Source organism: Acomys minous (genome assembly GCF_964271855.1).
Source record: "Acomys minous genome assembly, chromosome: 15".
Lineage (NCBI taxonomy): Eukaryota > Metazoa > Chordata > Mammalia > Rodentia > Muridae > Acomys > Acomys minous.
In genome coordinates, this window is record NC_140497.1 from 21,668,982 (window position 1) to 21,682,909 (window position 13,928).

Sequence of the window (13,928 nt, forward strand, 5' to 3'; positions counted from 1 at the left end):
TATAAAATATGAAAAATGCTGAAAGCCTGTATATCAAAGTTAATGATGCTTGCTTCATCTTTGCAAGGTGAAATTATGGGATATTTTGTTTCATTTTCCCATGATGTTCTGTGTCTGTCAAGTGCTTCAATAATTAATGAAAATACTGGATGAGCAATACAATGTCATGGCTCCCTGGATATTTATTAGCAATGAAAATCATTGGATTCATGAGATCATAAAAACCAGACCAAAAATAAAATATGTAAAAAGAACTAGGATTGGTTGCAGAATATGAAAATCTACACTGTATCTGTCATGCTTTGGGCAACTTGGCATGTGCTCATCTAAAATCTGAAGGGTCTCTCCTTCACCCACCAGTTTTCCTTATCACACATGAGTTCCTATGGTAGTTGGTATCTCATGTGCCTGTTACTATAGGTTTCCAGTGGTGTTCATTACTGGGACAGGAAACCAACCCTGAATCTAGGGTCCGTTTCCTTGGCTCCTACCTCTGCCTAAGAGTGAAACATGGTACTTGAGATCCTTGACCCATAACCTCAATCTGTTGGATAAGTATTGTCAGGCACATCTCTATGTCTACCTTCTTGCTCCTAGAGAATTAAAAACTGTTTTAAGTAGGATTTAGAACAGCATGAATTATACTGATTTTTGCCATAAAAGTAACTTTTTTCTTCCATGTTTTAATATTTATATATTTCATGACCTGTTTTTTCCCAAACATTGTAGATTTTACCAGTTATGCTATTTAGATTCGTACATCTCGTTTTGAGTTCTTAAAGATTTTTAACATGGATTCCATTGCCTTATTTAATTTAATTAGTTTGAACTGATGCACAGATCATGAAATGCCCTGGTTGTTCTATAACTTAAACACTGACTGTGTTTTTCTCCTTGGGAGACATTAGTAGGGACAGTACTTAATTTTAGAAGGAAATGAAAGACTAGAGAGATGGCTCAGCTGTTAAGAGTCATGTTGCTCTTGCCTAGGACCCATGTTCAGTCCCATTCATGTCAGGTGCCTCACAACCCACCTATAATTCTAGCCTCAGAGAAATTCACCGCCCTCTTCTGGCCTGCCTGGGCAACTGCACCCATGTGCTCTATACCCCGCCTGCACCCTGCCCATTAACACACACAATTAAAAAATAAAATCTTTATATGCTCATAGGATATCAAGTCTCTTCTTGGTAGCCTGCTATCCTTCCTTTGAGTGCCACCAGGTCTCCTCCTCCAGGGGACATGGTCAAATATGAGGCACCAGAGTAGGTGTGAAAGTCAGACCCCACTCTCCACTCAACTGTGGAGAATGAGCATAAACAGGGGGAGGAAGGCCCCCTCAGGCGCAGTCATAGGGGAGGGGAATAAGGAGAAAATGGGAGGGAGGGAAGAATGGGAGGATACAAAGGATGGGATAACCATTGAGATGTAACAAGAATAAATTAAAAAAAAAAAAGAAAAGAAAAATAAAACATAAAAAAAGAAATACACATTAAAAAAATAAAATCTCTTTTAAAAAGTGAAGAAGAGGTTGTAATATTTGTGGGAGATTCTTCTAAGGCAATGCTTTCTCAATATCACCCTGGCACCAAATGAGTCTGGAAACTCTTCATCTTTTCTCTTTAACTCCTCCCCCCTCCTCCCCCCTGGCCTCCCCCTGCCCCCCCTCCCCCCCGCCTGCAAAAATCCCAGTACTCAAAGGGCTGAGGCAGGAGGCTTGTGATTTCCAGACCATAAGGAATACAGGCAATTTGCCTGGCCTGTGCAGCAAGACCCTATCTCAAAACAAGATAAATCTATGAAAGGATATCAATATAGTTATGTATTATTTACTTCTTAGGATAGAAACATGCTAAGCCCCAATGTCAAAATTCCCCATAAATTTGTTCACAATATGTAATGCCTTTAGTTTCAGAATGGACAGGTCATGGGTAACATTAATTATTTAATTTAACAGAATATAACAGCAATGGTGCATTCATGGTTGATGAAATTCACTTATTTGCACAAAAGTAACAGATCTTCACATCTCTGAGTTACTTATTCTAGAAATATCAATGAAAACACAGTCACTGTGGGATACTCCAGTGTTAGAGGATTTGTGCTCAGTTGGGTCATATTTGCATGATACTGATGATGAGCTGAAAGAATGTGTGATGCTTGTGAAACCAGGCAAGATTTAAACATCTAAATTTCCAGTTTTGCACTAACACAAGCTTGAGTAATTTTCATGTGAATCATTTATAGTCACAGAACAAACATTATGTCCTCAATGACTTTTACCTCAATTTTATTACCAATAATATTTATTTTCTCTCTAAGTATTAGTCCTTTCTTAGAAGATTTCTTCTTCCTCTTTTTCACTTTTGCATAATTTATGAGTGTTTCATCTCCACCTTTTCCCACTATGCTCGCATCAATTATTAAGCAGCAGAAGTAAAGGTGTTACAGATCTTTCTCTGCTAGAGACCTGATTGCTTTTTTTTTTGTTGTTGTTAAGGACAAGGGAATACCCTAACTTTCATGTGCATGCACACGGTCTGCATTCCATTTACACACTCAACATAAGCATTCCATTTACACACTCAACACACTCCTCCTCAAGAAGCATCTTCCTCCTTGAGTGTCAAGAGCTTTGTCTTGAACCCACCCCTAAGACACCTATGTTGCAAAGCCTGACCTGTGGCTGTACCTCAGCATCCTGGCATCATTGATGGTTATTTTGACCTTTCCGCCTCTCTTTCTTCAGATGAGAATTAGCCCAGTGGTAGAATGATGCAGGCAAGGGCATCCTTCTGCTACCTTGTTTGTAGACCTTTGTTCGTCTTTTTGATGATCTAATTTTAGCAACTCCTTGCTGTGCTTAGTGAATCATGCCTTTGAGGGACAGCTTTTCTCTGTGGCGGCCAGACATAACACACAATCACATTTCTTTTGTCTTTTCCAGCAAGAGACTGACTCAGAACTCCTGTGGAGAAATAGGGAAACAGTTAATTTTAGGTTTCCAAGACACAGTGATAATGATTACAGCTTTGATATCCTCTGCCCACAGTGCCACTGCTGGAAGGTCAGGGTTGTGGTCACTCATAGTAGATGGAGCCATCCTCAGTGGACATGTCTATGGTATCGTGCTGGAATCCTTGAGGTTGAGCTCAATCATAGCAGACAGTGCCATTCTCAGTAGATCAGGTGTAAAGCATCATTTCAGCTCTATAGCCCTCTGCATGACCCGGAGCCTAACTCTCTGAATGTTCTAGAAGCAAACCAATATCCTGTTGTTTTATTTGCAAATTTTTGAATTTTGGCATAATTTGAAATGGACATAAAATTTTAAGAGTATACAAAAAAGCCTTTGTATTCTTTGTTTTAGATTACATGTTTTTTTCCCCACATAATCATTGCTTTTTAATATTTATTTTTGAAGAGTTCTTTTGGAAATAATTTTACATGCACATGAAAGTTGTATAAATAGAACTTGTGCTTCCAAAGCAGGCACTGCCATGCAAAGATGAAAAAACAGAGTCCCTGCACATCCTTTTCCAGCTTGCTCACCTCCAGTGACAGCTTACAAAGCCATGGCAGAGACATGAAGCCTGGGACAGTGGTTTCAGTAAGACTACTTGCTGAACTAATGTAGAGTTCATCAGTGTGTACACACATTTTAATGGACATGTCCTAAGATGTTTTCTTTTCCATTGAAATATACAAACACCACAGCAGTCAGAATACCAAAGACCCCACCACCACCGCCACCACCCACAGATAAACAAGGCATTTCTAGGTTGAAGCATGGGGACAGAACAAACAGTCAGTCTGGGATGTCCAGGTGCCTCTCAGTCCCAGTCATCTCCTCATGTCTGACTTCCAGGTGATGCTGCTAATGTAGGTGTGCAAGAGAAGAAAGATGGCAAGACCCTCAAGTGAAACTAAAGCACCCTTCTGGTATTTTTTCCTGCAGCAATGCAGAACATTCCTGGCTTCTAGCTAAAGAGTCAGAACTGCTCATTTTTTCAGGTCTCTGTCCCTAAAGCTGCATGTCCAGCTTTGATCTTCTGTTCTTATCATTCATATGATGACTTTTTAGTATATATTTATTACTGTACATCTAGTTATTAATGTATAAGACTAATTCATTATAGACAAGTCTAGAACTTATATGAGTCTGTTTACAAAATACTTAAGAGGGGGAAAAATCCCTGCCTAGTGGAACATGCCTTTAACTCTAGCCCCTGAGAGAAAGGAGCTAGAGGATGAGAAATTGAAAGTCATCAAGACTGGCCTGGGCTATATAGACGCTGTTTCAAAATAAAAACACTTATGAAAACTACTACTCATCCACTGGAGATGAGAAGATGTCTTAGTCAGTGTTCTGATGCCGGGGGAAGACGCCATGCCCATGGCAATGCTCATAAAAGAAAGCACTTAATTGGGGCTGGCTTACAGTTTCAGAGGTTTACTCCATTTTTCTCATGGTAGGAAACATGGTGGTTTGCAGGCAGGCACAGTGCTGGAGAGGTAGCTAAGGGTCCTAAATCCGGATCAGCAGGCAGGAAGAACAGTGAGACTATGCTGGCTTGGCTTGAGCATCTGAAACCTCAGAGCCTGCCCCCAGTGACACACTTCCTCCAACAAGGCCACACCTCCTAATCCTTTCAAATAGTGCCACTCCCTGTGACCCAGCCTGAGCCTACGGGGGTGGGGGGTGGAGGGGGTGGGAGGTGGGAGGGCAGGGAGGTCATTCTTATCAAACCACTACAGAAGAATTGGAATTTACCAGAATTTTGTTGGGAAAAAACCCCTCATTATAATCCTCATTTTAATGCAAATAGGCGTCTTCCTTCCCACTCTACCCAAATGTGCAGCGGAATCAGGAGGAAAATTTTGAAATGCAAGTACCTCCATCTATAGCAAGTTGGGGCTCCTATGCCCACTCCTCTGGCTTGAGTCATTTGTGCAATAATCCATTTACCATAAGGAATTTGTGTTTCACTGGTTATGCTAAAGCAGAGACACGAGTGGTAAGCAGGAGGTCAAAGCTGTAACAGCATCAGCAGACAAGATTCAGATAAAACAGGGGATGAGGTCATGCAGTCTCTGAAGATAGTAAGAACCTAAAAACTGACTTGTAAGGCTTTTTCTGGGAGGGGCCTGTGATATTTAAAGGGAAATGCCGATGCCCTGGGGACAGTAACCTTTGTGTCCTCCCCAGAGCGTGTGCTGATCTGACAGAATAGACACTCAGGTCTGAGAAGTTACACCACCTTCCCTTTTTAATTTAACTTTTTAAAACTTTGGACATAATAAAATTCTACCTTAAGTGAAACTCTTAATGTATCTCTGAAATAAAATTCCTGAATCCTAATAGAATATTACTAAGTCTTGTCTTAATGTCTACACTGCCAAAAGAATGCAAACTCCTTATTGTAGGCTTCCAAACCTACTTTATTTGGGGTTCGTTAAATGCTTATACCCCCCTTTCAATCCTCCTACCCTAGATTGGAGAGAAAAGAGGTTAATTGGAACAGGAGAAGCAGACCTTGTTGAATTCAGTTACTGGGAACAAGTCCCCTAGTGTAGTCAGACCAGCAAACCACCAAAGTTGTTGCTGGAACCTGGAACTGTTCGCTGGAGCAGTCCTCTCTTGGAGCATTGAACAACCAAACAATACCAAGACCTAAAAAGCCCCCGTGTCCTGTTTTGGGCATATGTATATATATCCTCTCAGAGTCTGTACTAGGATGTGTTTCAGCTGACAAAAACCAAGCCCCCCCCCCCCAATGAAGTGGTTCAATTTCTAAGTGGATAAACATCACCTGTTCTCTCAAAGTCTGGGATCAAAACAAAACCATGATTATATCCACTACACCTTATGGTTAAAAAGACATTGCACAAGCACCTTTCAGCCCAGAGATGGTACACCACAGTGCTTAGACCAGACCAAAGGCCTTGAGCCTTATTGAATCTCAGTTCCTCTTGCCTGCAGATTGTCTTTCTGGAGTTTTTTATTTCTAAAACTTTAGGAATCTTATAACTTGTTTCATTGAGGGTTTATAGTTGATCTCTGGGTGGCTAAGCTTTGATGTTCCATGAATCTGCCTTCTCTTAGCGTCCCTCCCGTCCAAGCATCCCAGTCTCCCACTCATGCTAGTCAAGCGCTTTACCCCAAGCCCCAGCCCCAGCCCAGAATGATGTAATTTTGCATCATCATCTTATCTTTACTAAATAAATCCTTATCGATGTTTGGGCTACTGTTCCTGATAAGCAATCGATGGTCTCCTGGTAGTTGGGGATCAAGAAATAGCTTGAGTCTCTGTGAGCTTTCTCTGAGGGTGGAAATAGCCTCTATTTGTGATGTCCAGAGTGGAATTCACTGCTGCTGGCCAAGAATCATTTCCAGTGTTTTGTATGACTGAAGAATTAATAATACTTTAAGTTTTATTTCTATTTATTTATTTTTTTATTCTTTTAAAATATATTTTATTAATTTATTCATATTACATCTTAATTGTTATCCCATCCCTTGTATCCTCCCTCCCTCCCATTTTCCCCTTACTCCCCTCCCCTATGACTGTGACTGAGGGGAACCTCCTCCCCCTGTATAAGCTCATAGGGTATCAAGTCTCTTCTTGGTAGCCTGCTATCCTTCCTCTGAATGCCACCAGGCCTCCCCATGTAGGGAACGTGGTCAAATATGGAGCCAGACTTAGCCAACAGACTCATTCTCCCCATGGGCTTGGAAAGAGGATAAGGGTATTTGAAGAAGGTCTTGTCCCTGACCATATCTCTAGCATGAAGTGCAGGGTCTGACAGGGTGACTGCTGAGCATGTGGTTGCAGTGACCATGGCTTAGTGATGCTATGGCCCCTGTGCAGAATGTTGTGTTGTTTGGTCTGCTGAAAGAAGTGAAACTAAGAGCTCTCTGACTGTCACTTCTGGAGGCTGGGGACTATTCATGTTTGCCTGTAGATGACTGACATCAACTGAATTCTCTTCCATCCACACAGATGGCTATATTGTAGATTTGCCTCTCTGGAGTCAATTATAGTTAAGCTCTGTAGAAGTTGCTACTTGCATGGGATCCTCTGATTTCTTTTAGTTTTAGTGTGCTCTCTTCTCTGAACCAGATATGACATCTACATTTGATAAATGAAAAGCTGTAGAGGCTTGTCATCACACCAACACCTTCAGTTCATCTCTCTTGGGCCAGCTTTGAGGGAGGAAAGGAAGGACTTAATTCAGCCGTGGGGGTGGGCTGCTATTTTTCATGCTCCTACAGAGGCTCTAGTTAGCCCCAATGGTTTCCTGGAATGCTGATATGAAAACTTAGAAACAGATTGTTTTTGGTTTAAACCAATTTGTCTAACACCAATTTAGCTAAACTCCGACCTCCTCCGAGAACTCCTAGATCCATCCAGGAATCCTCCTTTCTCCTGCCCCTTTGAGATTTCATAATTCTAGCATGCAGAACACACATATGCTTTTGGAAAATACAGAGTAATAGGGACCAGATATATCTTCCTGCCTGAAACATTTTTTTAAAATGTTGACAAAATAATTGTATTCAGACTTCAGATAACAGGCAGCACAAGGCATTGATCCCTAGGAGAAGGCAATTGAAAAACTACAAGTCTTTTCCTCCCCTGACTTTCTTCCTCAGAAGTACAGGGGAGAGAATTTAAGTAGATGGATAACAGTTAATTCCTAGATGCTGTGTAACCAGGTTTGCCAAGTCTCCAGGTGGAGTTCTATTCCAGGCGGATTTCCATGAAGAATCAAGTTTCTACTGAGTCCACACCTTTCTCCTGGGAGAAGGTGGTGCTGTTCCTTTGTTTTGCCTAAAGCTCATGCAGTGTGGCATGTGTGATGACCAGAGGATCTGCTCCCCACCCTCTGGCTTGGATAGATTGGGCTCCAGAGATCACGGTTCCATGTCTTAGTTCAGAACAAATGAGACTGCTTGACAAGAGTTTTGCTCCCACAGCTTGCTTCATGTTAGCAAGCAACTGAGCATTTCAGGTTTTGTCTTTAGAAAGTATAAATCTCAACTAAAACTGTCGGGCTGTAGAAGCAGACGCTGTATCATTTTGACTTTCCATGAGGTCTGATATACATCCTACTATTAAGTGCCTCAGTGGGACTACATAGGTACCATGATGGTATTTCTGTTTTCCTTACGACAGGTCCGTATTAACCAAAGCAATACTTCTATATGTTTTCCTATGCATTCTTATAATTTCTTTATTCTTATTAATACCATCTATGGTACATGGAGTGCTTTTTGTGAGGCAAGCTTATTTATCCTACCCAATACACTTGTAGGAAAATACATAATCATCAAATCATACAGATTATGTCCTAAGGCTAAATGAGTAACAATCATCAATTTCATTCAAATCCAAGTTCAGGTTAATCTGAATGGTTGTTAGACACTCTGTTGCTTCTTCTGTTTATGTTCCTTGCTTATTATATTGATCAATATTTCTTTCACCTAAGTTAATTAGGACAACCTAATAATGGAAGAAACTTGTATGGATATGCTTTTTCTTAATATATAGACTCAAAATTTTGCCCTCGGGATTTCTGACTTTTAGATAATTATTGCTAAAACTGGATTCACTTTACTTGGGTGAGTTGTTAGTTAGGGCTATTAAAATTCCAATTAGAATATGTATGAATAACTAACTGCTTTAGTGACTAATTCAATAAGATATTGTTTTTTTCCAAGAAAATGTTCACTGTGAGTAAACATGTTTTTACCTACTAGATTTTTAAACTAAACTCACTATAAATAGTATTTTATTGCTATGTAGGAATACTGAAGTTTTTATCAGGAAAGAATAATGTTTTTAATCAAAGGGATGTGAATAATTCCCCCCTTTTTTAAATAGAAGGAACTAAAATAAAATATTTTTTTTATTTGTGTGTGTGCACATGTGCGTGCACATGCATGTACATACAGGTGCCAGAAAAAGCCAGAAGAAGGCACAGATCCCCTGTAGCTGGGATCACAGTCAGTTGTGAAATGCCTGATATAAGTGCTGGGAACTGAACTCGGGTCCTGGAAAAGAACAGCAGTTGCTCTTACCTGCTGGGCCATTTCTCCATCCTTTAGCAGGGACTTTGTATGGAGTTGTAGAGCAGAGAAAGAGAATCTGAAGCCAACATCTGCTAATCAAGTGTGGTTTGAAAAGAGAGTTTCCAACCAATCAATAGATTCAATGTAGAAAATAGTTTATTTTGCATCAATGATATCTATAGATACCACTTAGATGAGCAAACCAAGAATCTCTATTAATCCGAAGAAGAACTGGTAAGGTTTATGAAGGTTGCAAAGAAAGTGGGAAAAGGCAGAAAAAAGGTGATGTTAGAAGTGGTTTGAATGCATTTGTATTTTTGGCAAGGTATGAGCAATTTCTCTACTTTATTTTAATTTCAGAAGGAGATGAGGCAGTAAAATATGCTGAAAATTCTTAAGCCCATAAAAATGTCACACAGTGTTTTGTATATTTTGTCTGGGATTATTGGTAAAGTGTTTGCCTTGCAAACATAAAGACCTGGGTTCAGTCACTTAAAAAGCTAGGCATTGCAGAGCGCACTGCTAAACCATCACACAAGAGGCAGAGACAGGTCTCTGGGGCTTGGCGAACAGTCAATGAGTCCTTGGTTCAGTGAGAGAATCTATCTCAAAAAACAAGGCAGAGAGTGATTAAGTGATGTGATGTTGACCTCTATATGAATATGTGCCCACATGAACACACACACACACACACACACACACACACACACACACACACACACAGAGATATGATAGGATATCGGCACTTTGGTGTTACTAGGCAAACAAACAAATATTAGAGCTTCCACTTTAAAACAAAACAAAACATAATAGAAGGCAGCAATCTCATGAGCTTTCTTATCCACAGACTCCTTTTGAAGATTCATATACATAAACTGGGTATCTTTTTAGTCATCATTTAAAGGATTTAAGAAACCTTATTATTATTAAATACATTTGTTAATGCCATTATTAAAATGCTGCAGCCACTGGTGAAAAGTCAAACACTCTTAAGAGGTTTATGGTGATCAGTGAGGTCCCCTCTCAGCCCAGAGTCAGGACAGTGGTCTCCTCTACAGTTTCCCTGTATCTTTTTCCATTCCAAATCTTATGCCATTTCCATATATTTATTTTTTACATAATGAAAGCATGACATGTTCATTAGCTACCGTATGGGTATCGAAGCACACCAGACCTCACAGGAATTGTGTTATCTTGCACAACCATTGAATTTTTGCTATTAAATCCCAATGATGTATGTCAGATAGAATCACTTTCAGGGATGATACAAACAAACAAAACCCCAAAGAACTACGAAAATCACTAAGACATTACGGCAGTGAGTGAATCAGAGATGAAATTTAAAAACTAGGCAACAGTTGACATTTTTTAGAAGGTGAAGGAAAACTAGTAAAGAAAACATAGGACACAATTCAAGAAATGAAAGGAAATGGAATTATCATGAAACCTCAAGAGAGTGGCGATGAAAAATTCTAGGGAAAACAGAATGGTAATGATGCAGAAGAGGCTGCTGAGGCTGACAACTGGCATCATTAGAGAGACTACAAAATGGCTTTGGAGATTGGTATACCTGGATTCGAATCCTAACACTGTCTCTTAACAAGCCATGTGAGTTTAAGCCTCTAAGTCTAAGGATACAGCAAGTACAAAGGGATCATTGTGTGGCCTATGACAGCGTGGGTGAAACACAAGGTACCTAGCACATAGTAAAGCCATGATTGACCAAAAGATGAAGATGTGTGGCAGATTAAAAGATGGTAGTTAATACAAGGATGTACAACTGACTATGTATGAGAACAAATATCAATGGAGTGCTCAGCCTTAAGTGGAAAAATCTATATTACACCTTTTCTTCCCAAGGCTCAGGGATCATTGTGGAAGAGAAGGCAGGGAAATTCCAAAAGCCAAAGGCAGTGAATAACTGTAAGGAAGATGTGAATATGCTCAAAACACATTGTATGAAATTCTCCAAGAATTAATTAAAAAGAAAAACATTTACATTTGTTCATAAAAAACATAAATGGCTATTATAATCAAGGTTAGGTTTTTATTAAGCCACCAAAGAGTTAAACTGGTGGGTACACAAAGGAGAAAAAGTCTAATAGATAAATAGATCCAGAAATCCAGAGAAGGTTGATCAAATAGTCCTGTCCAAAGCAGGGTAGTTTGAAGCGGTGTGACAGAAAAAAAAAACTGCACAGAAGAAGGACTTTTTTTGGAGCAAATGGAAAAGTCATATTTGGGACCACTCAGCATGGTGTCTTGTATTTATCACTTGCCATTAATGCACATTTGAATTTCATGCCATTATGATATTTTATTCAAAAGGATAACATCCAAAAAAACCTTAAAATGTTCCTGGTAATGTGGGAACTGTATTATAAATCTTGTAGTGTACCCAAAACTCTAAAGTAAAAGAAAATGTTAGTGTTTATAGTCTGGTTTAAGCTATCTGGAATGCTCAATAAATCAGCATCCCTTATTCCCTGGTGTGGCATGGAAGGAAATCTTTATTATAGCCTCGTGGTATATTTATTGCATTGTTACAGCCACTCTTCAGAGGAACTGGAACTGAATAAAGCTGGAAAGAAGGGGAGTAAAATTAAGAAATAGATCTCAGTTCTTTTTCAGGAAATGCTTAATATTGTGTTGTCTGGTAAGCTAGAAAACCACAGACAAATTATGTAGAATCAATAAAAAAAAACATTCTCTCCATTTTTCCTTTTTCTTTTATCTTAGGTTTCTTTCAAAATATTTTTAATTTTAAATAGAACAAGACTTCTTTTCCAGTTTCATGCATTTCAAGTCACATTCACATGATGAGATGATTATAGGTGAGAAAAGAAAGAATGAGACTGGACAGAATTGAATGGAAGGAAGATGGAAGAAGGAACTGAGGAAGAGGGAGAGAGGGGCATTCAGGAACAACAGTGAAAAGATGCTCTCCTGAGGCAAACGGTTAGCTCCAGTTCTTGGTGTTCCATATATTCACCGACTACATTTTTTCCCTATCAGATAAGAACCCTTAACTACTTCTTTATACATTCAGGGTGCATGGCCACATTATGGTCTTTGAGAAGGAATCTATCTGACTTTGTTTAACTTGACGTTTCCCAATCTGTGTACTCGTGTTCCCTTGGGTAATATCCATTAATAGCCACAGTGATTTTTATTCGTATAACATACAATTTAGGAAAAGTGAGACACTACATTTATTTGTACATGCTGTTTAGTTTTATTTTCTACCTCTACACACAACTTATCTGTAACTGCTATTGTAATGTACCAAATATATTCCACATCATTATTTAAGGTCAATAACCCATTTTACAATAAATACTGCCATATATATGTATATGATCTCTGAGGTATAAATCTATAGTATTTGAAGATTACTGATCTGAGCAACAAAAGATGTAAAATTAGCAGACCTGTCCCTTGGAACGGCGTGACTAACAGGTAGAAAATTACTCCTAAAGACAGACATTCATGGATCAATGCTAAAAGTTTGTGGATATTTTGCCTTACGTGACACTTAAGACTTTGTGATGTAGGTAGATATGGATGCTGAGATAGATGACTTTGGGTTATCCAGGTGGGCCAACCCAATGACCTTTTGGGTAGGTGTGGATGGAGTAGCCAGGCAGAAGTACATGAGCATGCGCTTGGTGTTCCCCATGGATTTAGCTGTGAGTTTTATAAGACAGACCTTGTGCAGTTTCTATTATGCTCTAATAACCTGGCATGTAAATTATTTAAACACAGAAAAGCTGTGTTCTCAAGCATTGAACTGGTTCTGAAACATCTTCTCAGGAGACCAGGTGCTGTGGGATGCACATGTGACAATAATGAGTCAGAGATACCATTTTAATTTACTAGCATTGCAATGCAGAGAAGCAGCCCTAGAAACATTTATTTTGAGAGAGGCTATTTTTCTAACATGAGATCCCTCTTTAGATTTTTTTGACAGTTACCTGGTGTGTGAATACTAATTCAACTTGGAAATGGTATATATATATATATATATATATATAATTTTTACATGAGATTTTACTCAATTTACCCTCAGTGTCTTCAGCATAGTGTGAATTCGATGGCCAAGTATTTTACAGGAAAATGGAGGTATAGATCAGGAACTCTTGCCTAATCTGTATGATGTCTTGGGTTCCATGTTCGGAATAGACAGACAGACAGAGATATATAGACAGATGACAGATGCATATGTAGATATATAGATATATACATAGATTGATGATAGATTAGATAGATTAAATGGTAGATATATAAGTAGATAGATAGATAGACAGATAGATAGACATATAAAGACTTTAGAAGAGTATAAAATATTGAGTCTGAATTAGAGAAGACTGAAAGCTACTTACTATTCTTTGGGGGATGGAGCCTTTTATTTGTTAGCTTGTGGTGGTTAACAAATTGAAGCATTGTCACTCAATTATAGATGTCTTCATTTTAACTTTTAACTCCCCCGGCCACACTGCCTCTATGGCAGTAGGTAGGTTTCCATGTTTCCTTTTCAAAAGCTCCTCAATGCTGTTTACCATGTCCTGTATTCTAAATCCCTAACTTGTCTTCCTATTCCACACCCCAATTTGCCCTTTTCTGTTCCAGTATACTTTTCTACCTCCCTTGACCTGAGGAGGTAGACGTATCCCTTTTTCTCTTGCTGGCCTTTGTGGTTATTCCAAATGAAACACAAATGTCTGGAGTCAAAGCTAATGTCGACAAGTAAGAGAAAAAAAATGCCATGTTTGTCTTTCTGCATCTGGATCACCTCACTCAAAATGATTGTTTCCAGCTCCACCTATTTATCTGAAATTTTCATCATTTTATT

General features: G+C 39.1%; 1 long non-coding RNA gene across 4 annotated transcripts in view; it reads right to left on the reverse strand.

The window, feature by feature from the left end:
* The window catches only part of LOC311585290, a 91,763-nt gene that overhangs the window by 24,740 nt on the left and 53,095 nt on the right, over positions 1-13,928 (reverse strand). For 2 of the 4 annotated variants that reach the window (XR_014775175.1, XR_014775176.1), the window contains exon 4: positions 2,693-2,968. This is a non-coding gene — a long non-coding RNA (uncharacterized lncRNA). Of the gene's footprint in view, positions 1-2,638; positions 2,969-13,928 lie in introns of those variants that run through there. The other 2 variants (XR_014775177.1, XR_014775178.1) reach the window with 1 other exon arrangement.